General features: G+C 44.6%; 1 long non-coding RNA gene across 1 annotated transcript; it reads left to right on the top strand.

The window, feature by feature from the left end:
* The first annotated feature begins 3160 nt into the window (after nt 1–3160).
* LOC133371326 (uncharacterized) lies at nt 3161–25030 on the top strand. Its single transcript, XR_009759302.1, has 3 exons — nt 3161–3220; nt 24431–24527; nt 24959–25030. It is a non-coding gene; the product is annotated as an uncharacterized LOC133371326 (long non-coding RNA).
* The last annotated feature ends 114 nt before the right edge of the window (nt 25031–25144 follow it).

The following is a 25144-nucleotide window of genomic DNA, read 5'->3' as shown; positions in this document are numbered from 1 at the left end:
GCAAACGCGGTTTTGGGCTGCATAAATAGAGCTATAGTTTCCAGGTCAAGGGAAGTAATAGTCCCACTATATTCTGCATTAATCAGGCCTCATCTGGAATACTGCGTTCAGTTCTGGGCGCCTCATTTTAAGAAAGATATAGACAAGTTAGAGTGGGTTCAGAAGAGGGCGACGAGGATGATAGCCGGTATGGAGAACAAGTCTTATGAGGAAAGGTTGAAGGAACTTGGCATGTTCAGTCTGGTCAAGAGAAGGCTGAGGGGTGACATGATTGCACTCTTTAAGTACCTGGTACTATGTGAGTACCTCCTCACATAGAGGAGGGTACAGATTTGTTCACTGCTGCCCCAGAGGGTAGGACTAGGTCTAATGGTTTTAAGTTGCAGGAGCGTAGATTCAGATTGGACATTAGAAGGAACTTCTTGACAGTAAGGGCAGTTCGGCAATGGAACCGACTGCCTAGGGAGGTGGTGGGATCCCCTTCGCTGGATGTCTTCAAGCAGAGGCTGGACAGCTATCTGCGGGAGATGCTCTAGCTGTGGATTTCCTGCTGTGAGCAGGGGGTTGGACTCGATGGCCTACAAGGCCCCTTCCAACTCTATGATTCTATGATTTTATGAACCAGATCCCCCTCTGGGTGTGGCCAATGGAAATGCTTTGATCTGTCAACTAGTCAGAGCTTGGAAAAGTTACATTTTTGAACTATAACTCCCATCAGCCCAATCCAGTGGCCATGCTGGCTGGGGCTGATGGGAGCTGTAGTTTAAAAGAGTAACTTTTCCAAGCTCTGCAACTAGTGTGTTTACAGTCTTGGTCCCTCCTCTGGAAAGGAGACTAAAAAGCTTCATTTTTGAGTCAAAACCTGAGACCTGTGGTAGGGATAGGGGAAAAACAGAGTTTGCTTCACATTTTAATGCAAATTTCAGACTTCCCAGAACAATACACAAGCTGAACCTAGCTCTCCTTTGAAATTCATGCTTCTCCAAATTTTGCAGGACAGTTCTCCAACCAAATACTGTGCCCAAAATTGCGTATTTTGTGGGACAATGTGCATGAAATGCACATATTAATGAAAACAGCATACCAAGGTGTATATTAGGAGAAATTGCTTGCAAAAAAGTGTGTGTGAGGCAGAATTTCATACAGAGACGTGTATATTAGGAGAATATACACTAAAATTATAATGTACTTTCATGAGGGCTTTTAACAATAAATAAATCACTAACTGACGTGGAAACTTGGAGAACTGAAAAATGGAAAACATGAGTAACTGAGAGAAACAGAAACTGACAGATTTGTCCATCCCTTGAACCTGGGCAAGGTGGTGTCTGTGTTCAGGGCCCTTGGCTGTGAGGCTTATTAGGTGGGACACCTAAAAGTAGCTCTTTTTTCCAAACTTTTCTTTGACTTTAGCTTTGCTGCAAGCTACCCCCTGACTCCCCTCCCTTCACAAATACATTCCACTTTGGAAACCCTCACAACACTGCTTTCATTTATATTACTGTAGACAGCACCTGCAGAAAATCTCTGAAACAAAAGATCTGGGCAACCAAACTGCTTAGTGGTGGTGGCTGAAAGGGAGAGAGGATCTCACATACTCCCAGGTGAGGGTGGAAATCTTCACTCCCCACAAAACGTCCTGAATGGCTTTAAGCCTCCCCACTCCAGTGCCCTCCAGATGTTTTGGACTGAAACCCATCAGCTGCAGCCAGCACAGCTGATGGGAATTCTGGTGCAAAACATCTGGAGGGCACCAGGTTAGGGAAGGCTGCATTAAGCTGCTCCCTGTTGCTCAGGTCAATAGTGGTTTCTGGTGCTCTCAGTCTTTGGACTAAAGAGTGGCTTATAAATATTTGCAGTAAACAAATAAATCATAAACAGAAGTTGTAAAGCATTTTTAAATGCTACCCTGGAAATAGTTTCTGCAGTCCAGCTTGGACAGCCACACACAGAAACCGTTTTTTATGTGTGCATCACTTGACAGATCAGGAAGTCCAGAAGGAAAAGGGATGTGGAGCTTCCCTGTGCAGACATAGTCTATTCACAAGGCATTGCTTTCAATGGGATATGCCTTCAGATTTGCATTCAAACAAACATCCCTCTGCCTGGATGGATGTGACTCTGAGTGCATACCCCGCTGAAAGCAGTGCAGTGGATGCACCCATGCTGCTTGAATGAGCATCTGAATGGGTGAGTGACACCCACACAGAAGTTTCCTTTTGTGTGTGGACCTCCTTAGTTGGATCTCATTGATCAATGTCCGCATTAAAGCGGATTTTGCATCCTGCAGAGGTAAGACGACACTCTCCCCCCCCCAGCTCCTTAAATCCTCCTGCTCATTGTGTTCACCAAAGACAACTTGGCCTGAAATCTGGAAATATAACCAGCCACTGACTCCGCTGATGTTTAAGGCTTCTTTTAGAAGCTAGTTCTTTTAGACCAGCCTGGCAAAAACCATGGCAAAAGGGGTCTCACAAGCTTTGCCAGATTCCTGGGTTTTGGCCCTTTGTCCAAGTTCTCATGTTCCTTTGACCACTCCAGCTATGAGTCCCATGAAGAGGTTCATCAAGGTAACTGACACAAACGTCGCCATCAAGATTTCTGCTGCCAGCCACTCATTCACTATCTCCAGAAGAGCAGAGTGCCAAAGCCTTCTAGAACAACATGAAGTATAACCAAAGCAAGCCAGAAATTCACAGGGCTATGCATGTATGTAAGAATTGCTAAGGACCTAGTCAAGTGAACAACTGAACAAGCAACTTGAGTGGATGCATAGGATAGCAGTGGTTTTAGACTTCCTAAAGTGGCACTGGAATGGGATCCAAATCCAACAGCGATCTCTATTGCTTTCAATGGACATTTTGTCTTGGCTGCAGGATGGCGAGGACATGACTTTGAACAACTGTCCATAATTTGGTGCTGGTAGGAGCAGCTGGAGGTGTTTGAGTTGCCACACAGCTAAGACAAGAAACTGCTGCTTCTGAAGCAGCATTTCTCAACTCTGACATGTTGTCACTTCACATCCAGATATTTCCTGTCATCTAACCTCAGCGTTATCTTCCCCATTTACAGCTTCCTCTTGCAAAGAGGGGAGGCCCCTTCAAAACAGCCCTGTGTCTCCCTGGACTCCATTTGCTCCTCTTGAGAGCTGCTGGACGGGTGATCCTGAGCAGGTGAAGAGGGTCCGGCACCTGCCCACTCTGCAAGGCCACATTGATAGGTAGAGTATGCCTATGTGGGTCAACTCATTTGGGGGCTTCCAGCCTGGGGTGGAGGAGTGGTAATATCACAAACAGGTTGTTGGCAACAGGTGGCAACAGGTTGGCAACATCAGACATACATCCCTGAAAGCTTAAACAAAGATTAAAAGGATTAATATGTTGATGCCAACAGCTGTGAGGATGCTGCAAAAAAACCTCGCTGCACAAGAAGCTAGATGAGCAGGCTCTTCTTATGAGCACCCATCCCACAATTAGTGCCCATCTGGAAGCACCCATTGTTCTTTAAATATGGTGCTACTGGGAAGCAAATGTGATGAGAAAGGGCTTGGCTGCACTTTTAAAGGTTGTACAGAAGGAGAATGCCTTTTCATGCCAGCTGAGGTTCCTTCTTCTACCCTGCTATTAACCCAGCTTCAAGGAGTCCTGTCCATTATTTTTCAGAGAGGTGTGGCTCCTCGTAACTTTGTTGTTGTTGCACCGTTATCAATGATCAAACAGGTTTTTGAAACAACACAAAAACTTACCAAACCTGTTTAACTGAGGTGGTAAATAGGGCAAGAGTCTCCATCCTGAGTAGCAGCACCTCTTCTAAACCACTTTCAGTACTCTGAGGCTGGAAGCAAACCATAGTTTATTTTAGAGAAGTGTAAATGGATTGAAAGAGGGGTTGGCTGGCAGGTCATGAGATGGGTGCTCCATTTTCACCTCTGGGCAACAGGTTTGGCAGGGAATTGCGTTATTTAGAAACCTCCAGAGCCTGTTTGATTGGGATAACAGAAGTGAACACCACTGGGAAGTGATATCTTTCTGAGACAACTTCCATCACCCTTCAAAATTATTCTCAATCTCCAGACTTTAGTGGCTTGGGGACATACCAATTTGGGGAGGGGAGGAAGCAGCAACTTCCATTTGCTTGGTTTGGTTCATAAGATTGCTACCTTTTTTCTGACTCAGCTCCTGTCCCTTCAACAGATGTCCAAGAGGTAGAAATTCAGCCGTTGAAGCCTTTCCCATCAGACTAATTCCATACAGTGGGACAATTGCACCGTTTATTTTCCGCCTAACATGCTGAGCTGCTTACAAGCACAGGAGCCTTACAAGCACCAAAATAAACATTGGTGCTCCTATCCACAGGAGCCAGTGTGCCGTAGTGGTTAGAGTGTTGGACTAAGACCCAGGAGACCAGGGTTTGAATCCCCACCCAGCCATGAAGCTCACTGGGTGACCTTGGGCCAGTCACTGCCTCTCAGCCTCAGAGGAAGGCAATGGTAGATCCCCTCTGAATACAGCTTACCATGATAACTCTATTCATAGGGTCGCCATGAGTCGGGACCGACTTGAAGGCAGTCCGTTTCCATTTTTTCGCTCCTATCCACAAATAACAGAGACTTGAGTGTATTATTCCTTCTCCCTTGTCAAAGGGTTCCCTCCTTTTTCTCTGCTTGTTCATCTTTAATTTTGCTATTAGCTTGTGCTTCAGCTGGACACAGTGTTTCTTTCCCTGTAATTCAGACTCACATGTACGGCTGTCAGCTTTTCAGATGACCCTTGCAAGTGCATTTATCTCTAGCTGCTACTTTTTGTGTGGTTTAGGCATAGCTGCAGAGCTGGTTGAAAAGGTGGCAATGTTCTTTGGATAGAGTAGCCGTTCAGAGACTACTTCGTACTGGCAATCTTCACTTTGGATTATGAAATACCCAATATTTAGGACTGTTAGGAGCAGGTAACATTATTTGATGGAAGGTAAATATAATGAGATAGATTACAGAGAAAATGTGAGGCACTTTGAACTCTTGAAGGTCCTATCAAAATGATATTGTTAACAAAAAATATTACAAACTAGAGGGCTTGGGGTTTGTAAAAAGAATTGTCTAAGACATCTTTGTTCCCTTTTCTTATTTGGAGAAGACTGAATGACTCTTGAGTAAGCATGCTTATATTTGGTTGTGTAAGGATGCAACCCTATGCATCTTTACTAGTTCAGAGTAACTCAGTGGGATGTACTTTTAAGTAGACTTGGCCAATATTGAGTTACACAGGTTGGCGTCTGTATTTTACAGCAAATTGGTCCAAAACCCAGAGGAGTTTTCTCACTTGCTTTGTGTTCCTTGATTTCGGAGACCTGTATGTCTGAGGCCTAAATCCAAAATGTCAGGAAAACTAATTATTTTCTGGCCTTTCCCCAGAAAATTCCTCAGGTCAATGCTGGGATGGATTTTTAAGATTTAGGATGGCATGTTTCTTTCAGAAAAGTCACTGTTTGTTTCAAACTGGGTATTGGAGTGGTGATCATTTTTATTTGCCTTAAAAAAACAAGTAAAAGGAATTGTTACTTTAGTCCTAGTGCTAAGACCCAAAAAAGGATAGAAAGTGAACCCAATCCAGCTGAAATCTATTAAAACCATTAAAGCAGACCTACTAAACTAATGGCCATGACTAACAAACTTTGAGTAGGACTTATTGGCTATAACCTCAAGGCTACAATCACTGGGACTTCTTTGTCAGCAGACACACAGTATGTGGGACAAGGACCTGCGGGACCAGGAGCCAAATCTCCACTCAGTCACGAAGCTCACTGGGCATGGTCTAGTTGTTGTCTCTCAGCTTATCCTACCTTGCAGGGTTGTTATAAGGATGAAAGGGGGGGAGGAGAACCTTGAGTTCCTTGGAGAAAAGGCAGGATATATCATTCATTCATTGGCAATCACTCGTGGCTGAGTAAGATTGTCTTCCAAGATAAGGTCTTTAACAGTGGGTCCGTAAGTGACTGTGGAGGCCAATTCTGGATCCACACAGCCTCCCACAGTGAGGACATAGGTGTCCAGATGGGAGACGGTCGCAATGAAGATTTGTTTGGCGTGCCTTCTGTTTAGCTTGTTTGTCCCATTCTCCCTGTATTCGTGCTTTTTCGAAGTCCACAGCACCCTGAATGTCCTCCCAGAATCTCAAAATGGTTTCTGCCCTTCCAGGGGTAGGTAAGTATAATTTTATTGCAAAGCCAGATGGTTATGGCATGATCCTCCCCAAACTGAATGAATTTGGTGGTTTGATCCTTGAGGAAGGTCTCCTACAGAGGTCCTATTGAACATGATGGGAACTGCACAAAGGCTTGCGTCTCCGCTGGTGGATTGGGCCTCATGTTAACTGGTGACACATGAGTGCCATTTGGAATTTCCGAGCTGTTTAAGTCCAGTCAGTTCCAGGGGGAGAGTACAAGCCCAGAACTTTTTCCTGAAAATCCCAGGAGTGGTAAGTCTCATTTTTTTCTGCACTTTGCAGTAAAGTGGACATGATCTGATAATCCTGAATCCTTTTCGGTTTCAATCCCACTTCTCCCAGGTGACATCTAAAACTATAATTTGATCTTTATTGGACAAATTTCTATTTTTATTTTAAAGTGGTTGTTTGTTGCCCACCCTGAAGCTCATGGAAAGGGGACTCCAACATCTGTCACTAAATTGGTTGCATCATTGTGGCATAGGACTTGTGGTATCCCTTGGTCTGAGTTCTGTTACTTACCCCTTTAGCATGGAGGTGATGATGATTACTCATCCAATGTTAAAACTTCCCTGTCATTCTGTAAGAGGCATGTCTTTTTTGGGAATCTGTAAATTTGTTTGGTGCTTTACATTATTGCTTTCAGAAGAGCCTGTGGTTCTCAAACCATTTTATTTCAGAGTAGTCTTATTCAAAGCAGTGGGGCTTCTCTAGCAAATGAAGTGACAAAATATGCTCTTGCAATTCCACTGAACATTCCTTACCATGCAGGGGCCCCAGGTCCAACACCCAGGCAGGGCAGAGAAAGACCCATAGTCTGCCCATCTGACGTCCTGGACAACTACTGCCACTCGGGATAGACAGCACTGAACTAGATGGGTCAATAGTCTGGCTCCAGCCTGAGGACTGGAAAGTGGCAAATGTAACGCCAATCTTCAAAAAGGGATCCAGAGGGGATCCCGGAAATTACAGGCCAGTTAGCTTAACTTCTGTCCCTGGAAAACTGGTAGAAAGTATTATTAAAGCTAGATTAACTAAGCACATAGAAGAACAAGCCTTGCTGAAGCAGAGCCAGCATGGCTTCTGCAAGGGAAAGTCCTGTCTCAGTAACCTATTAGAATTCTTTGAGAGTGTCAACAAGCATATAGATAGAGGTGATCCAGTGGACATAGTGTACTTAGACTTTCAAAAAGCTTTTGACAAGGTACCTCACCAAAGACTTCTGAGGAAGCTTAGCAGTCATGGAATAAGAGGAGAGGTCCTCTTGTGGATAAGGAATTGGTTGAGAAGCAGAGAGTAGGAATAAAAGGACAGTTCTCCCAATGGAGGGCTATAGAAAGTGGAGTCCCTCAAGGTTCGGTATTGGGACCTGTACTTTTCAACTTGTTCATTAATGACCTAGAATTAGGAGTGAGCAGTGAAGTGGCCAAGTTTGCTGACGACACTAAATTGTTCAGGGTTGTTAAAACAAAAAGGGATTGCGAAAAGCTCCAAAAAGACCTCTCCAAACTGAGTGAATGGGCGGAAAAATGGCAAATGCAATTCAATATAAACAACTGTAAAATTATGCATATTGGAGCAAAAAATCTGAATTTCACATATACGCTCATGGGGTCTGAACTGGCGGTGACCGACCAGGAGAGAGACCTCGGGGTTGTAGTGGACAGCACGATGAAAATGTCAACCCAGTGTGCGGCAGCTGTGAAAAAGGCAAATTCCATGCTAGGGATAATTAGGAAAGGTGTTGAAAATAAAACAGCTGATATCATAATACCGTTGTATAAATCTATGGTGCGGCCGCATTTGGAATACTGTGTACAGTTCTGGTCGCCTCATCTCAAAAAGGATATTATAGAGTTGGAAAAGGTTCAGAAGAGGGCAACCAGAATGATCAAGGGGATGGAGCGACTCCCTTATGAGGAAAGGTTGCAGCATTTGGGGCTTTTTAGTTTAGAGAAAAGGCAGGTCAGAGGAGACATGATGGAAGTGTATAAAATTATGCATGGCATTGAGCAAGTGGATAGAGAAAAGTTTTTCTCCCTCTCTCATAATTCTAGAACTCATGGACATTCAAAGAAGCTGAATGTTGGAAGATTCAGGACAGACAAAAGGAAGTACTTCTTTACTCAGCGCATAGTTAAACTATGGAATTTGCTCCCACAAGATGCAGTAATGGCCACCAGCTTGGATGGCTTTAAAAGAAGATTAGACAAATTCATGGAGGACAGGGCTATCAATGGCTACTAGCCATGATGGCTGTGCTCTGCCACCCTAGTCAGAGGCAGCATGCTTCTGAAAACCAGTTGCCGGAAACCTCAGGAGGGGAGAGTGTTCTTGCACTCGGGTCCTGCTTGCGGGCTTCCCCCAGGCCCCTGGTTGGCCACTGTGAGAACAGGATGCTGGACTAGATGGGCCACTGGCCTGATCCAGCAGGCTCTTCTTATGTTCTTATGTTCTAACCATGTTGCTATTTGCACTTCCATGTGAAGCAGGCCCTCTAGATGTTGCTGAACTACAACTCCCATCAGCTCCATCAAGCATAGTCAATGGCAAGGGGTGATGGGAGTTGTAGTTCAGCAATATCTGGAGAGCCAAAGGTTCCCCACACCTGATGTAAAGTCAAGTGCGGTATGATCCAATGCATGTTGACTCAGAAGTAAGTCCCACAGTATTCAGCAAGGCTTACCCCCTAGCAAGTGTGTTTGTCCTGGAAATGTCTGGAAATATTTCATGGTTATTAACAAACAGCCAGACTGCTGCATGCACCTTTTTCAGTTGTGGGTGTGTGTTTGTGTTTAACCTTTTGATAGCATATGAATGTTGTCCATCTGCAGCGTATGGTTCACTTTGGCTCTTTGCTTGCAAGGACACTTTGTTAGTGTGACAAGGGCAACAGAGGGCAGGACTCCTTTTACATTTGCGTAAAAGAGGCAAGTGTGGAAAGCGTCGCTTTTCTGCCCCCTGGTGCTCTGCACTTCCACAAGCATAGAGTCCTAGCAAGCACACTGGAGCTTCAGCAAACATCATACTTGGCTGGGCAATGTTAAAGGGACATTTGAGTGTAGTCATGGCCTCTGCAGTTCAGTTTGGGCCTCTGAGGGGGCACCCTGCTACACTATGTAAAAGGCTGGATGCTCCATTCTCTCATTGGGAGGGTGAAATGAAAAAGGAGGGTGAACAGAGCCAATGTGTTTCATTTGTTACTCATCACAAAAGAAATTCGTTTAGAACTGGTAGATCTATTAATTCATTTTAATTTATCATATCAACTGTCAGGTCATCTTTAATGTTGCAGAGAAAAGGAGGGAGAGAGGGGGAGAATTTTCTGCTTGTATTTTTTTAATGGAAGAACAGGTGCATTTATTTGCTGTCCAATTTCTATGTTTTAAATCAAGTTAGCATGAAATGTGCAGGCATTCTATTATCCTCTGTAACACACAAGACAACAAATTTGAGAATGAAAGGAAAAAGGGCACCCCTTTTATAGACTACAGTATTAGTCACATTTAAAAGTTCAAGGCTTAGACAGCAGACATGGAAAAAGATACTTAAATAAAAATCCAATATCACTTTTAAGGCTGAAGGGATGATGCTCCTAAACTTTGGAACAGAAACTATGTAACCTTGCACCTTTCTCTCTAAGCAAGATCTTTAACAAAAATTAACTCAGCCTGAGAGAATAAAATATTATTTGCAAAGTCAACTCTCCCCACAGTCTTTCCCTGACCTCCGAAGGCTACGGGAGATTTGTTTGAGGCAAGCAAGACTCCCTTCCCCCAATAATGGCTCAGGTGTTTAGTGCACTGCAAATTGGAGGATCAGGACACCCAAGGCATCTGGAAACATTTCCCTCAGGTGCCAAGGATGGAACTTGCCACAGGACTGCAATATTGAGGAGGGAGGGTGAGGCAGTGAGAGCCTGATGGGACCTGTGCATCACCCAATGATGCACCAAGAGCAAGCACTTAGCCTCAACACTTTGCAAAGTGTAGCAGAGGTCTGCTTCTGTGATTCCTCCTTCCTGTACTTATAGCTCAAGGGCATTCTGAGGTGCATCAAAATAAGCTTCTCTGGTCTTTTCTTCCTTAACATTAGGATGCCTGCCTGCCAAAGTGGCGCAACCATATTCCACGACCACTTGCAGTGCTGCTCTCCGTGTATTTGATGAGCTGAGTTCGACACTCAGTGTGGCAGAGTGTCAGTTTGTCAAATATACAAAGTGCGGCATTTGCCCAGCAACGTTGAGCACTTGTCAAGACAACAGGACCTCTCATCTCACATCTACAGAGCAGGAGTCGCCGCCAATAGAAAAGGGTGCCGACAACTCTTTGAACTGCCAAGTTGTGTGTTTTGTCTTGTGGCTGCCAGCTCTCCGCTCCTGCTATGGCATCTTCAGAGGTTCTGTCATCTCCCTAAGGATTCTGTGCCCAAATGCCTGAGGCAGGTGTGAGGAACCTTTGGCTCTCCAGATGTCGCTGGACTCCACCTCCCATCAGCCCCAGCCAGTATGGCCAATGGTCAGGGATGAGGGGAGCTGTAGTCCAACCACATCTGGACAGCCAAAGGTTCTCCAAACCCAACACAAGTGAAGTAGACCATAAAGACATCTGGTTCAGTTGGCTTCATATCAACAAATCTGGCCAAGGGTGGTTAGCCTGTGGCCCTCCAAATGTTGTTGGACTACACCTCCATCTTCCCTGACCATGGGAACATGTTGGATGGGAGTTGGACCTCAGTGCCCTCTGGACAGCACCACGTTGACCTCACCCAGCTTCAACTGTAGGGCCACAACATGCTTTTCAGTGTCCTTGGCTAAACACTCACCTACAAGATGTCCTCTCAGAAGTCCTCTGAGTCTCTCAGGAATAGGATTGCCCCTTTAAAATACCTCTTGTCTCCAGTCCTTTTTCACACACCACCAGAAAAACAACAGCAACATGAGCAGTGCTGAACCCCAGGAGTCCCCATTGCTCCTTTCTCTCCTTGTTCTCAGCTGAGAGGGGAATCCAGCCTAACCCTAACTCCCCCACATGGGACAAAAATTCCTCAGGTCTAGTCTTCTCTCCTTCTGCCTGGCTTACTAGTGTCCTCTGTGCAGAAATCCTTGTGCAGGAGAGGACATTCCATCATGTGACCCTTCACCTGCAGGCTGCAGGGACACAGTCTAGACTACTGTTGGGAGGATAGAGGATGTCTCATTTTAGGTCTGACCCAGCTGCTGCTATTAGCATGGCAGAACTGTGACAGACCTGCTGGTCCAGAGGGGGGAAGGAGGGCCTCAGGGGTAGACCAGGTATCCTCTCCTGACCGCTAATAAAGCACTGATAGGACAGCCCTCGCAGTACCAAAGCTGACTCAGGTTTTTCCATTATACAGGCTAGCAACCAGCTCTGCTGATGCAAACCTGAGCAAGCTGAAACACACTGACCATAAGAATCCCCCTGCTGGAGCCGCTTAAATCTAGTCCACTACCCAGCTTCCCACCATTGCCAGCTAAATGCCTGTGGGAAGCCCACAGGCAGGGCTTGAAGAGCATAGTCTCTTCTGCTGCCTTTCCCAGCTGTTGGCATTCATCAGCATACTGGCCCTGAACTGGGAAGCTCTGTGCAGCCCACATGGCTAGTAGCCATTGGTGGCCCTATCCTACATGAATTTATCCAGCCCTCTTTTAAAGCTATCTGAGCAGAAAGGCATCACTACACCTGTGAATTCGGTAAGTGAAGTACTTGCACTGTGTGAAGAAACCCCTCTTTTTCTCTGTCCTGAATGTGCCACAATTCAGTTTTATTAGATGACTTCAGGTTCTCATGGTCTGGGAGAGGGTGAAGAAACATCTCCATGGGGGAGTGCCCCAACTTTTAAAGAAAATTATGCAAACTCTCACTGAAGCTCACATCCTGCTGTTTTGACACATTGTTGTGTGGGGGTGGGAGGAAGGGGAATTAGATTTTAATATGAGCTTAGTGCTTATTGTCTTCATGCTGTTTTATTTTTGTGACTGTTCTTTTATTTTTTAAAAATACTGCATACCCATTTTGTATATTTCTGTGGAATAGTAGCATCCTGAAATAAAAATAAATTGCTGCAATTGAACAATTGTGAGCTGAATGACTGGTGTATCCCTGGGGAGAAAATAACATTGGACTCAAAATCCCATCAGCTGCACTTAGCACGGCCAACAGTCAGGGATGATCAGAGGTGATGTCCAACAACATCTGGAGGGCACCCTGTTGGCTACTGTGAAGTATATGCTCAAGCTCTGTGGGGGCAAATAAAAAACTCCCCTTTAAGTTTAAAAACTCCCCCATGGCACATCCAAAATCAGTATTAGAAACCTTTACTTTGCTGACATTCAGATCTGGTTCACAGAGGGGGGCTTCAGAAAGATGAGCCCCTGAGAACTACAAAGGAGGACTTGTTCTATGTGCCATTTCTTACACAGCTGCAACATGAATTTGCCTCCTTGGAAGATCCACCTGGCCATCCCCTTGGCCAGTTCCCACCTGCTGCTATGCAGGAGAATCTTCACTGGGGCAAAGAGATATGAGGGACCCAGAAAGCCTCCACCCTTCGTGTTGTTGTTGACTGCTTCCTCAAACCTTATTTATTTATTTATTTATGATGGATTCGCACACCCTCTGATTGCAACAGCAATGAAAAGATAATAAAGCTAAAAGAACTGTCAGGAATCTGGGTTCATCAGGTAGAATGGAGAGCCCAAAATCCACCCTTTCCCCTCACAACTCAGGATAGAGAAACAATGTTATGCCAGTTCCAGTGTGTCTCCACCTCTCTTTTCTGAAAATGGGGGCACAAGACGCTAATCAAACTCTGCCCCTTTTTACTCTAAAACCTGGTTGGATTAGTCAAGTGCATTTAAAAGAAAATTCAGCTGCAGGCAGATTTTGCAACTAATTGGTAGATCAACCCGTTTGCCTTCCAGGTGTGGCCAATGGAAACTCTTTGCTGCAGACTCAGGCAGAGACAGCGATTGGCCAACACTTTGCCGTGGGTGGTCCTGAAAGGCCTGAAGTCAGCAGTGGGGAAGGGAGGTGTGTCCAGCTGGGGGCAGTCACTTCTGAATGCAGCCAGAAAAGCCATTCTCGCTGCTTTTGCAGTGACTAGTTGGCCCATAACCTCAGTCTGAAGCAGGTAATAGATTCCTTCTTGCTGCTACCACCAATGGCAGGCTGAGGTGGGAGGGTAGCACTCATCATCAGCTCCTCCCCATTCTTTTTCCTGGCCCCACCTCTCCACTACTGGTTCTTCTGGTTGCAATACTCTTCCAGGCAGCCAGAGAACCACTTTGCCAGGTTCCATCCCTTCTGCTTCTTTTCTGCAGGCAGATACTGCTGGCAGTCACTGTGGCCAAAATTTGCTGCAGAGATTGTTGGAGCCAGGAAACTTCAAGGGGAAGTGGCCACAGCTCAGTGGTAGAGCATCTGCTTTGCATGCAGAAGGGCCCAAGTTCAATCCCTGAGTCTCCAGTTTGGGCTAGGAGATTTTCTGCCTGCAAACCTAAAGCGCCACCACCAGTCAGCCACTGTAGGAGGAAAGGAGCCTAGTGTTGCAGAGATGTTAGATGGGAGCACTCAGGAGTACAGATGGATGCCCCTGAAGGCTGCAATTCTAACCATGCTTACTAAGGAACTAAGCCCCATGGAACTCAATAGGACTTACTTCTGAGTGGATATGGTTGCAGCCATGTTAAGGACAAGGGAAGGCATTCTAGAGAAGCAGCTGGCAACTAGAAAAGTGGAGTTAGGTTTGCATCCTTAGGCTGCTGTGATGCGTCCTTCCCTGGCTCTCCCTGTCAGGTTCCTACCTGCTCGTGGTTACTGCCTGTCTCTAGGCACCACCAGGGACTCCACCAGTCCGGACCGCTCTCTCTTATGGTTTCTCTCCCCGCTCTAGCACAGATCTCAACAGATCCCCCTGCTAGGCAACCACCAGTAACGTCCCAATACTAGTATTCCCAGAGACTCTGAATACTGGTATTGTTATTCTCTTCACCGCTGCCACCATTTGTTACAGTTCTCCTTCAGCCTTGGTCATTACCTTACCCTCCCTTCTGGTCTGTGAAACCCCAGCCAAGGATCAGGCCTTTGGTAAACCAAATTAAGTATTTATTACAGATAACAAAGCTAACAAGATTAACAAGATTTCTTCTTAAGGCACATAAGCATATGGTTTTACTCAATACTAATCCGAACTCCACCTCCCTCCTGGCAAACAACTCTCTAAACCCCACCAACCAACCCACTCAGTTCTCTTCTCCCCCCCCATTCCACTCTCACTCTTCCTTTTATACATTCAGCCATTTTAAACACTCAGCCAATCATCTCGCATTCTACTGCCCATTCACTCCCCCTCCTCTTTCACTCCACTTACCATGTATCTTCTAAAACAACAACACTTACCATATATACATTAATATAGGAACATCACAGCTGCCCTCCCACTTACTTGGCAAAAAGCCCCATTCAAGTCAATGAGACTTACTTCTGACCAGACATGTATGGGATTACACAGTCACTTTTGATTGCTTTGCAAATCTCACTGCATGTAATGGAACATAATAAGTGTGTTTAGGATTGAAGCTGGGTCATTGGATTAATTAGATGCTGTGCAGTTTTTAGGTTGTGTTACTGAATGTAGTAGGAATATGCTGAAGCCAGCATGCATAGGATCAGGCTAACTGGTGAGAGTTCTGTCATCATAGTAATACTTTTAAAAACTCACCACAGTGCTCTTGGCTGTGCTTCACAAGTCAAATAAATGATGTTCCCTACTTCTTACAGACTTGATCCTTCACTGCAGAGAGAGGTTTCAGAAATGAGTAATAGTTAAGAAGATTCTCTGCCCTTTTCTGTCTACCCTGTGGGCTACTATAAACTCACTTTGACAGCCAACCCAAATCCAGTGAGTAATAGTTGACAGAGAAAAAACACATGGTTTGGTCTACCTTCACAGGCAGTAGCTTGGGAAAAATAGCGACTGAAGCCACATTTTCCAGTGTGTGACTTCTCTTTTACCACTATTAGGCAAGAAACAAACCATCATGCAACCAACAAGGTGCATCATCAGTAGGTGTAAGGGAGTTGAGCTGAGTGTATGGGACCACTGTTATTGCTTCTATGGATATGAGGTCAGAGGTAAATGAAATGCAAATAAAAAGAAAACCAAAAGCAGTGATGATTTCCTAAATGCAATGCCATACCAACCACAACAAAATTCCTATGAGTAAGACGGAAAGCTCAACATCCCACAGTACTGGAAGCCAGTCAGCCAAGGTAACAGCAATTGTCATGCAGCACAACTGGTGACATGAGTGAGACTGCCAGCATTTGACCTTTCCATGGTAAGCATATGCCCTACCACTGACCTACAGCCCTTCCCCGGTTTAAGAAGTGTATTTTAACATTGTTCTTTTCAGTTCACTAATGAATAAACAGCATACCTAGGGCAGATCCATAGTATGCATTTAATGTACATTCAACACACATTTGAAGCACATGAATCCCACCACAGAATCATGGGAACTATAGTTTGTCATAGGTGACAAGAACTCTAACTGGAGAGGGAAACTTTCTAGGATTCTTTGGGGGAAATTGTGTGCTTTAAATGTGAGTTGGATGTGTTTTAAATGTATTGTATGGATCTGCATTACTTCTTGTTGTAAACTGCCTTTGTTTCCTCTGGAAGCTAACAAATGGGGCCTCAGCACCAAAACAAAAAAAATAAAATTAAAACATGGATGGAATACACCAAGTATGGGGAACCTTATGGTTCTGATCCTGAGTCCTGGGGAGTTGCAATTCAGAACCATCCAGAAGGCCTTAAAAAAAAGCAACCCCCCCCTTTTTAAGAAAAATAGAAATAAAAGAAGGTAAGGTTGCCAGAGGTAAACTTACCAGAGCCCAAACCACAAAAGGTTTAAAGGAATTTATACACCTACACACCTGATCTTTCTGCAATGAGCACACACAAAACTACTTTAAAAAACAATAACTAAGAAATACTTAAGACCCTCTTATTACTTATCCTGGGATAAAAAAGAGGAGTCCCTGGTAGAGATTAGGGACTATTTAAACCTTTGACCCACCCCCTGAATGTGTAAACAATTCATTAGCTAGTTAGTTCAAAGCTTGTGAGTAAACTGCAATCAAATACACACTTACCTGGGAGTAAGTCCCATTGAACCCAATGGACCTTACTTCAGAGTAGACATGTATTGGATTGTAGCCTTATTCACAAGAAGTGGGGGTGATTATACTGGATGGCAGCAGTGAAAGCAGCCCTTAATCCTCTGCTGAAGCTTTCCTGTTTGTAGCTGCTTTTCATGTTTGTTTATTTAAGGCATTTATACCCCACCCTTTAGCCAAAAAGGCTGGGAGACAGTTACTTGCATCTGCTGCATAATGGCCAAGGGTGTTGCTAGGTTCTTGGGTGAAAATCTCTGGGTGAAAATCTGCATAAACGTATAGACTGCTTCTGGGCACATTAAAATAGTGAGTGTACACACAGTACATTTCAAACACATTTCTCCTTCCCCAAAGAATCCTGGGAAGGGTGCTGGAAATTTTAGCTCGGTGAGGGGTAGACTATAGTTCCCATGATTCTTTGTGGGAAGCCTTGCACTTTAAATGTATGGTGTGTATACAGCCTGGGGTCTCACTGGCACTACAGTTTGCTGCCCTTTGAGCAAAATAAAAACAAGCATGTGTTTTAAAAGGGAGAGGAGCAGCAGATCTGGGTCTAACACAATTTAAAGACCTACAGCTCAACCTCCCCTGATAATGCCCTTAGCTATTACAGTTTATTATAAATAATAAATACAGAGTATGGCAAGCAAAAAGATGGGTCTCTGCCCTGAGGTGTTTATAATTGAAAAATAAGATGAAGTCTTTTCTGGTTGACCCAATACATTTTAGAGGAAAAGAGTCTAAAGTCCAATCCCAAACTTAGTTACTCCAAAGTAATCCCCATGAAATTCAGTGGGATTTCTACCAACTAAGCGTGTTTAGTCTTCATCCTGGAGAAAGAACAAGCTTACCTGCAAGTAACTACCATGGGAAGGTTCCCAAAGCGGGCACAAGTAAATGGATACTTGGAAATGGAAATGGACTGCCTTCAAGTCAATTCCAACTTATGGTGACCCCATGAATAGGGTTTTCATGGTAAGGGGTATTCAGAGAGGGTTACAATTGCCTTCCTCTGAGGTTGAGAGGCAGTGACTGGCCCAAGGTCACCCAGTGAATTTCATGGCTGTGTGGGGATTCGAACCTTGGTCTTCCAGGTTCTAGTCCAACACTCTAACCACTACTCCACATTGGCTGTCAATGAATACTTACAGAAGTGAAAAAAAGAAAGAGAGATGGAGAGTGATTTCTTGTTTCACCAGCCCAGGTATCTCTACCCCAAGCCAGAGAATGAGTCTGCTGCAGCCACTGCTTGGGAAAAGGAAAAAATGTGGGGCGGGGAAGAGAGTGACTGCGTGGTGCTTCTTGCGAGAAGGAGTCCTTTCCCAAGTGCTGCATATACTCAACATTTCGGCTTGGGACTCCATCTCCCAGTGGTCTGGGGGCGGTCAGCTCCAGCTTCCCTTTGCATTGCTGCTTGGAGCCCTTCTTAGAAGTCTGCAGCCAAGGCGCCTCCAGCTGTGGTTATGGATGGTGGTGTATGCATGGCCACGCCAGAAAACTGGAGATCCAGGAACAGGGGGGTGATTTGCCCAGAGATCCAGAGGGCACCCCTGAAAGCCAGAGACTCCGACTGAAAGCTGGAAGTCTGGTAACCCTATGTCCTGGGCAAAGGGATCAGGACCATCCCATTCTCTAACACAGCCTTTCCCAACCAGTGTGCCTCCAGATGTTGTTGGACCACAATTCCCATCTTTCCTGACCATTTGCAATGCTGGCTGAGGCTGACGGGAGTTGTGGTCCAACAACATCTGGAGGCACACTGGTTGGGAATGGCTGCTCTAACAGATCATTCAGTAGCAACCTGGTAGGTTGTATCCTTCGGATATTTGAGGGTAAAGGAGCTAGATAGACATCAAGCCACTTTGGTGGCACTGCAGCAAATCAGATTCAAGTGTCAGCTTAAAACGGGCACTCTACATTTTCAAGAGAAAATGGGTGGCATCCATATTGCAGCCTTGTCCAACCTGGGAGTTGCAGTTCAAAACATGTGGAGATCATCAGGTTGAGGAAGGTTGCCATTGCACCATGAACAGTGAGTTGGGGCCTATTGCTGAATTCAAGGAATATTGCAAAAGAATTCAGGAACAGGAAACTAGTAGAGGGCACTGAAGAAAATATAAAACAAGGGAAATGAGTTGTTTTTTCTTCTGGGTCCAAGGCTGGGATCTCCTTATCAGGCTGGACAAAGGCATTTCTTTAACATATCTCATTGCATGAATAAAAGTTTGTTTTTAATGCCGTACACCACCACAATACAAATACAGCAACCAGTTATTTTATCATATTTAGCAAACAAATATACATAGAAAAAGAAACTGAAAAATGATACTTCTCCTCCCTTAAGTTGCACATTGCACAGCAACAGGACAAGATCACATCCCACCTGCCTACCCAAGTTTTCTGTGGGGCAGCTTGTGTTTGCTTAGTTGCCACTGTAAAATTTGTTACTTCAGTGGTGGCAAATATGTCTTTGTCTACAAGCATTGTACCTATCTGGTCCAGGAGAGGTTTGTTTGACAGGGACCAAAGGGCGCTGGTAAGAAAGGTGTGTCTAGGGTGCTCATATAAGGCTATAGTCTGAAGGCACCTAAGGCCAGCTCCTTGCTGAAGCTAAGCAGGGTCAGGTCTGGTCAATGCCTGGATGAAGGACCGCCTGGGAACCATATGTAAGCTGCCTTGGGTTTCATGAAAAGAAAGGCAGGGTATAAATGTAATACATAAATAAATATAAGGGGAAACTTTTATTTATTTATTATTTATTATTAAATTTGTTAGTCGCCCATCTGGCTGGTTGTCCAGCCACTCTGGGTGATGTACAAGATAAAACAGTACATAAACAGTTAAATTTTTTAAAAAACAGTAAAAACTAATCCATCCCAAAAGCTTGCCTAAAAAACCAGGTCTTCAGGGTCCGGCGGAAGCTTAGTAAATAATGAGAGACATCCTCGACCTCATGTGACTCTTTGGTGAGATACAAATATATGAAGTCTTTGGTGGTTGGAATGTTTTTAGACTTCCCATCCAAGATGGTAGAGAGTGCACACTAGAGACATAAGGCAAGGAATGATTTTCTTAAAGCATGCAGTTACTCTCCAAGCCAAATGTCATTCTGTATAATGGATACCAAGAGAAATTTGTGCAACTGAATGCCAATCCTACCACTTGGAATAGAATTGGATTCTCTCTTTAAACATTTATGGGCTCCTAGTGGGACAAAGGATGGGATATAAATCTAATAAATAAATAATCAATAAATATTTGCTTGATTCTACTGGAAGGTAAAATTGGCAAACCCAGTATTAATCAGAGCTTGGAAAAGTTACTATTTTAAACTACAGCTCCCATCAGCCCCAGCCAGCATGGCCACAGGATTGGGCTGATGGGAGCTGTAGTTCAAAAAAGTAACTTTTCCAAGCTATGGACTATTAATCCTATAACCACGTGGGGTAGTTCTGACAGAATTTACCCAAGACCTTTGGGATGAAGTTTGCAGTTGTTCTTGAAAGGATTTTTTTCTTCACATTTTTCCTGCAAGCAAGCATCAACCAATGTAAGACAAGCACAACATGAGCACAAATTTCAATAGAAATCAGTCCAATTTTTATCCCTAAAAGAGAAACAGATGTATCTTGCCAGGTTGTTAATTCTGCAACCTTTTCTTGACACAGCAACATCTTGAGGGCCACAGGTTCCAACGCCCTGGTCTCCCCAATGAAAGGGCTGGGACAGATGCCTGCAGCATTAAGGAAAGGCAAGGCAGCTGTGAATGAGGGCAGCCAGCCATTCCACGAGATGCAATGGAGTTCTTCAATGCCCTGTTGGAAGAGGGACCTTGTCAGGAGCCTGATGATGCTGACCCCTGAAGCCAGTCGGATGGGCTAGCGGGCTGGGGCTCAAGTCACCGAGAGCTCACAGCAGAACCCTCTGCAGGTTCACACAGAAAGAGGTGGTGCTGCGCTCAGTGGAGCTGCCTCCCAGGAAAGGATGCATTGGATGGTAACCTTGCAGAGCTACACTGGCTCCCCCCTTTTCCAAGCACAGTGTTTTTTGCTGCAGGAATGCCCCAAAATGACCCTTTTCTGCCTTTGAAATTTGAGAGGGTCTCTTTCGATTAGCATTGGGGCAGCCAGTCACTCTGCAGCCCCAATGACTTTCTTGCAGAGGCAGAAATTTTCCAGATCCATTTTACTTGGGCCATTATATTGAAGGACTTTCCATATTGTCAGTTACGAAAAGGAATGACACCTCATGTGTTGTGAAGAAGGTTGCTTGCTCTTCAGAGAAACAGCAAAATAGGAACCTGCTGAGGAAGCGGCCTTATACCAAGTCAGTGTTGTCTGCACTGAAAGGCAGGCGCTCTCCAGGATTTCACACCGGGTCTTTCTTTCCCAGCCCTACCTGGAGATGCCGGGGATTGAACCCGGGCCTTTTGCCAGCCAAACAGCTGCTCTGCCCCTGAGCTATAGCCCTTGGAGGTTTCCACTGTCTGTGAAGGGAGTTGGGATGGTCTCCATTTAGAAATGTCACTTAATGGAGAAGAACTGGACTGATTGCTAAAGAGAGATACAGAAAAGAGGAGAGATGATGTCAGCTGGCAGACAGAAAAGGGCCCTCCAGGTTGGGAAGACACATCCAGGCTCAGGAGGAGCCATGCCCCTGCCAGGGCAGGTGGGTTGCCCAGGTCCCGGTGACATCTCTTGTGACATCTCTTGCTGCTGCTTTAAAAGCCCCCAAGCAGAGGTGCCCGGCGTGGGCTGTAGTGGAGGAGGTAGGTAGAGGAGAGGAGGAAAGAGAGGCAGGCGTTGGTTGTTGGTTTCACTTTAGGTATTATTTTCATTTCATTTAGTTGTTTATTTTTATCTTTTCTTTTTCTTTTTCTTTTCCTTTCCTTTTATTTGTTTTTGTTTCTTTTCATTTATTTTTACTTTTTACTTTCCTTTTTGTTTCTATTTAATTTTTCTTTTCCTTTTTTATTTATTTTTGGGGAGGGCTTGGGTTAGAGTTGGGAGTTAGCGTTTAGGGTCTGGTTAGGGTCAGACTCAGGTTCAGGCTCAGATTGTTTGGGAAAGGCTCAGATGTTTGGGAAAGGTGGCTGCTATTCAAGAGCCGTGTAAGTTCTTCTGCTTTTATTTCTATCCTGGGGGGAGGGCCCGGGGTCCCCTACATGGCCTTCGCCCGGACTTCTCTTCATGGTCCGCAGGAGGATTGCCTTCACCGCCTCCTGAGCTGCAGAGACCAGGACGACTCTCCTCTGAAGTCCCTCCCTTCTCCTTCCCCCTCCTTCTCTTTCTCTCTCTCCTCCATTTTTCATCTCTCCATCAGTCAGGCTCACAACAGACACTCTCCACCTGCCAGCCAGTCCCTCGGGCTCCAGCCAAGGTTCCAGCACACACCTCTGCTGCCCAACATTCTGTCCTTCATTCTTGTCACACACCTGGAACTGAATCCAGGCCAGATGAGGCTGCTGGTGTGAGCAGGTATCCTGTTTTTGTGGGGAGGAAGAAGTTTAGGATGTTCAGAGTGTATGATGATGGCGACCCAGGTCTTAGGCTTCCCACATAAGAAGAGGCCTGCAAGTTCAGACCAAGGGCTGATTCATACAGAAGGTAAACTTTGGATTAAAGACGCAGCCTTTCCCTTCATGGTAAATTTGCAAAATTCACACTACCTTCCAATCCACTGTTTTCCATTCACATTGAGTATTGCTGTTTCCTTGTGGCCCCGCCCCCAAATTTACATGTTTACTCCCTCCAGAGTATTGCTAATGGAGAAGGGGAGGGGTTTTGTTTCATTGTTTCTTGTCAATTGCATGCTGAAGCAGGAGCATGTAGGGGGTGCAATTGACACAAAAAACTTTTTCTGTCAGTTTCATTTCCTCCTGACATTTTTATAGCAACCCCCCTTTTTTATTATGAAACACAATTTTTAGTGGAAGCGCATATGTGTGTGTGCGTGCGTGCGCGCACGCGCCCCTTCTGTCACATTGGTAACTGGGTGATAGAACAATATTGGGAGGGAGATTCCATTGACCATCATGCAGGGGACTGTTACATAACACACACACACTCATGATGTGGTTGGAAGAAGAGACTGTGGAACTCAGAATGGGGGGGGTGCAATCCCCATGATTGTTCGGGCTTCAAGGCTGAAGCGGGGAGAATGCTTCAGTGTGAAATTGACATGACACTAACTAGACCTCCCTCCTATTCCTAGTAAAACCCTTGCTTCCTTTTTCTTTTTTAGTTGGAGACAGGTTTTGTGTGTGAGAGAGAAAGAGACTACAATGATGCTGCAATGAAAAGTAGATGCCACTGCCGCCCACACATGCTTCACAGCCCAACATTCCCTTCCTTCCTTCAGATTGGCAGCGCTGTGTGGGAAAGACACGGGGGTAGTTCAGCTTCACTTTTGCAAAGCCCAAGGGTGGAAAGAGTTCGAACCGTGCTGAAGTTTTTAAAAAAGAAAGAAAGAAAGAACAGGAATGAAGGAAGGCAGTTTACTGGGGGGGAGGGGTGAAAGAAAGGTGGGCTGCAGCAGTTCAGGAGCAGTCAGTCGGAAGTTGCTTGTTGAGCCACCAGAAATAAAATGGAGAGTTTAGTGGGCGGAGAAAGGGGAGTATCTGAAAGTGATGGTCCACCCCCAAGCAAAAAACATCAGAGCAAAGTGCCTACATGGGAGGAGCACAGCAAAGTGGAAAAGTTTTTTTCTTCAGTTTTTGCATTTTCAGTGGGTAGGTTTAATTCAGATTTAAAGGGGAAAGCAGCTGCACACTTCCCTTTGCCTCCAGCATCATGTTGTTGTTGTTATGTGCCTTCAAGTCGATTATGACTTGTCCTATTGTCTTTTCTAGTGAATCTAGTCCAAAGTACGATAACCTTAGTTTCATCATTTTAGCTTCTAATGACAATTCTGGTTTAATTTGTTCTAACACTCAATTATTTGTCTTTTTCACAGTCTCTCCACCATCACCACATTTCAAATGAGTTGATTTTTCTCTTATCAGCTTTTTTCACTGTGCAACTTTCATATCCATACATAGAGATCAAGAATACCATGGTCTGAATTATTCTGCCTTTAGTGTTCAGTGATACATCTTTGCATTTGAGGACCCTTTCTAGTTCTCTCATAGCTGCCCTCCCCAGTCCTAGCCTTCTAATTTCTTGACTATGGTCTCCATTTTGGTTAATGACTGTGCCAAGGTATTGATAATCCTTGACAAGTTCAGTGTCCTCATTGTGAACTTTAAAGTTACATAAAGCTTGTTGTCATTACTTTAGTCTTGTTGAAAGCTGAAATAAAGATGGGTGCACTTAATGAGGACAGTGATCAGTCTTCAGACAAAGACCAGGAAGGAGAAGATTTGGAAAATGACTTCTTTAACATTCAGCCCCAGGGCAAGAAGTCAGCAATGGACACTTGTCCATTGGATTCCTTGTCTGAGCATATTGTTCTTTTTGTTTATAACAGAAATGTATTGTAAAAGCAGCATTTCAAGTGTAAAAATTGATTTCAAGTGTTGGGGTATCATCATTGCTGGGGGGAATGTGAGATTCTGTTATGCCATTCTGTTAATCTTATGGATAAAAAAATATTCTATTACCTTCTGTGTGTGTGTGTGTTTATTTTTAATGTTGTTTTAGGCTACTTAAATGTAATTGTAGTTATTACTTTTGAGAAAAAGTAATCAGTTACTTTCAGAGCAATTGTAATTGTAATGGTAATTACTACTTTTTTGGGCCATGTAATTATAACTGCAATTTATTACTTTTTAAAAGTAATCTTCCAAGCTCTGGGCAGAGGGAGCAGCAGACACCAGCCCAGGTCCCAGCTGTCCCCTCAACATCTCAGTCTGAGTCACAGCCAAGGCTTCTTCTGGGAGGTGGCATAATATCAGTAGACAAAGTTGTAAGAGCGGCAAGAAGGGGGCTCGGGATTCCCAAAACCCCTAGGGATTGCCCATGGGTCTTTGGAGAACTCTATCTCATCCTTTCTCTTCTATCCTGCCAGCTTCATGAAACCTCCTTGGGGATGGAGAACTGACCTCATCAAGATGGCATTTTGTGTCACTTACAAGATGAGAGATCTTGGTGAAGATGACAAAGGGGTAAATTCTTCTTTGCTGTGATCATCATTCTTCTGTTTTGACATCTATTCAATTGATCTCCTGAAAGTTTCACTTCTTTTTTCCATTTCTTACTGATTTGACAGTGAGAGAGTAAGCAGGGTGACAGCAGTTTTGGTTTCACTGCTTTCCAGCTCTTATATACAGTGATTTTTAAAGGGCCTTCCAATCTGTAATTTAATTTTAATTTAGCAGAGTTTGTAAAGAAACCACACCTCTAACTGATTTACAAGAAATATAAGAACTATCATTAAAGACAGTTAAAAACACGGAATTCAAAACATTTGATGGTCTGGCCCCTCTCTCTATTCAACCAGTTTGCTTCAGTGTCATATTTCCATCGCTAAAAATCTGATGTCTGTTTTCCCCCGTCTCCACTCCATCTCCTGCCCTGAATCTACGGATCTACCTAGATGAAAATGGTCTTCATCATCAGGACTTCAAAGAGACATTTCTGCTGATGTTGAAGGGCCTCTTTGCAGAGGCCCCAAACATTTCAACCCTCTCCTGCTTCTTTGAAGTAAGTGTGTTATGGTCTGGGGGTATGTTTCACATACGCAGAGCCTGGCAGGGAGGCCTCAACCCTCCCTCTTGGGGGT

Source organism: Rhineura floridana, chromosome 16, assembly GCF_030035675.1.
Source record: "Rhineura floridana isolate rRhiFlo1 chromosome 16, rRhiFlo1.hap2, whole genome shotgun sequence".
Taxonomy (NCBI): Eukaryota; Metazoa; Chordata; class Lepidosauria; order Squamata; family Rhineuridae; genus Rhineura; species Rhineura floridana.
This window is presented reverse-complemented; position numbering and strand designations above follow the sequence as displayed.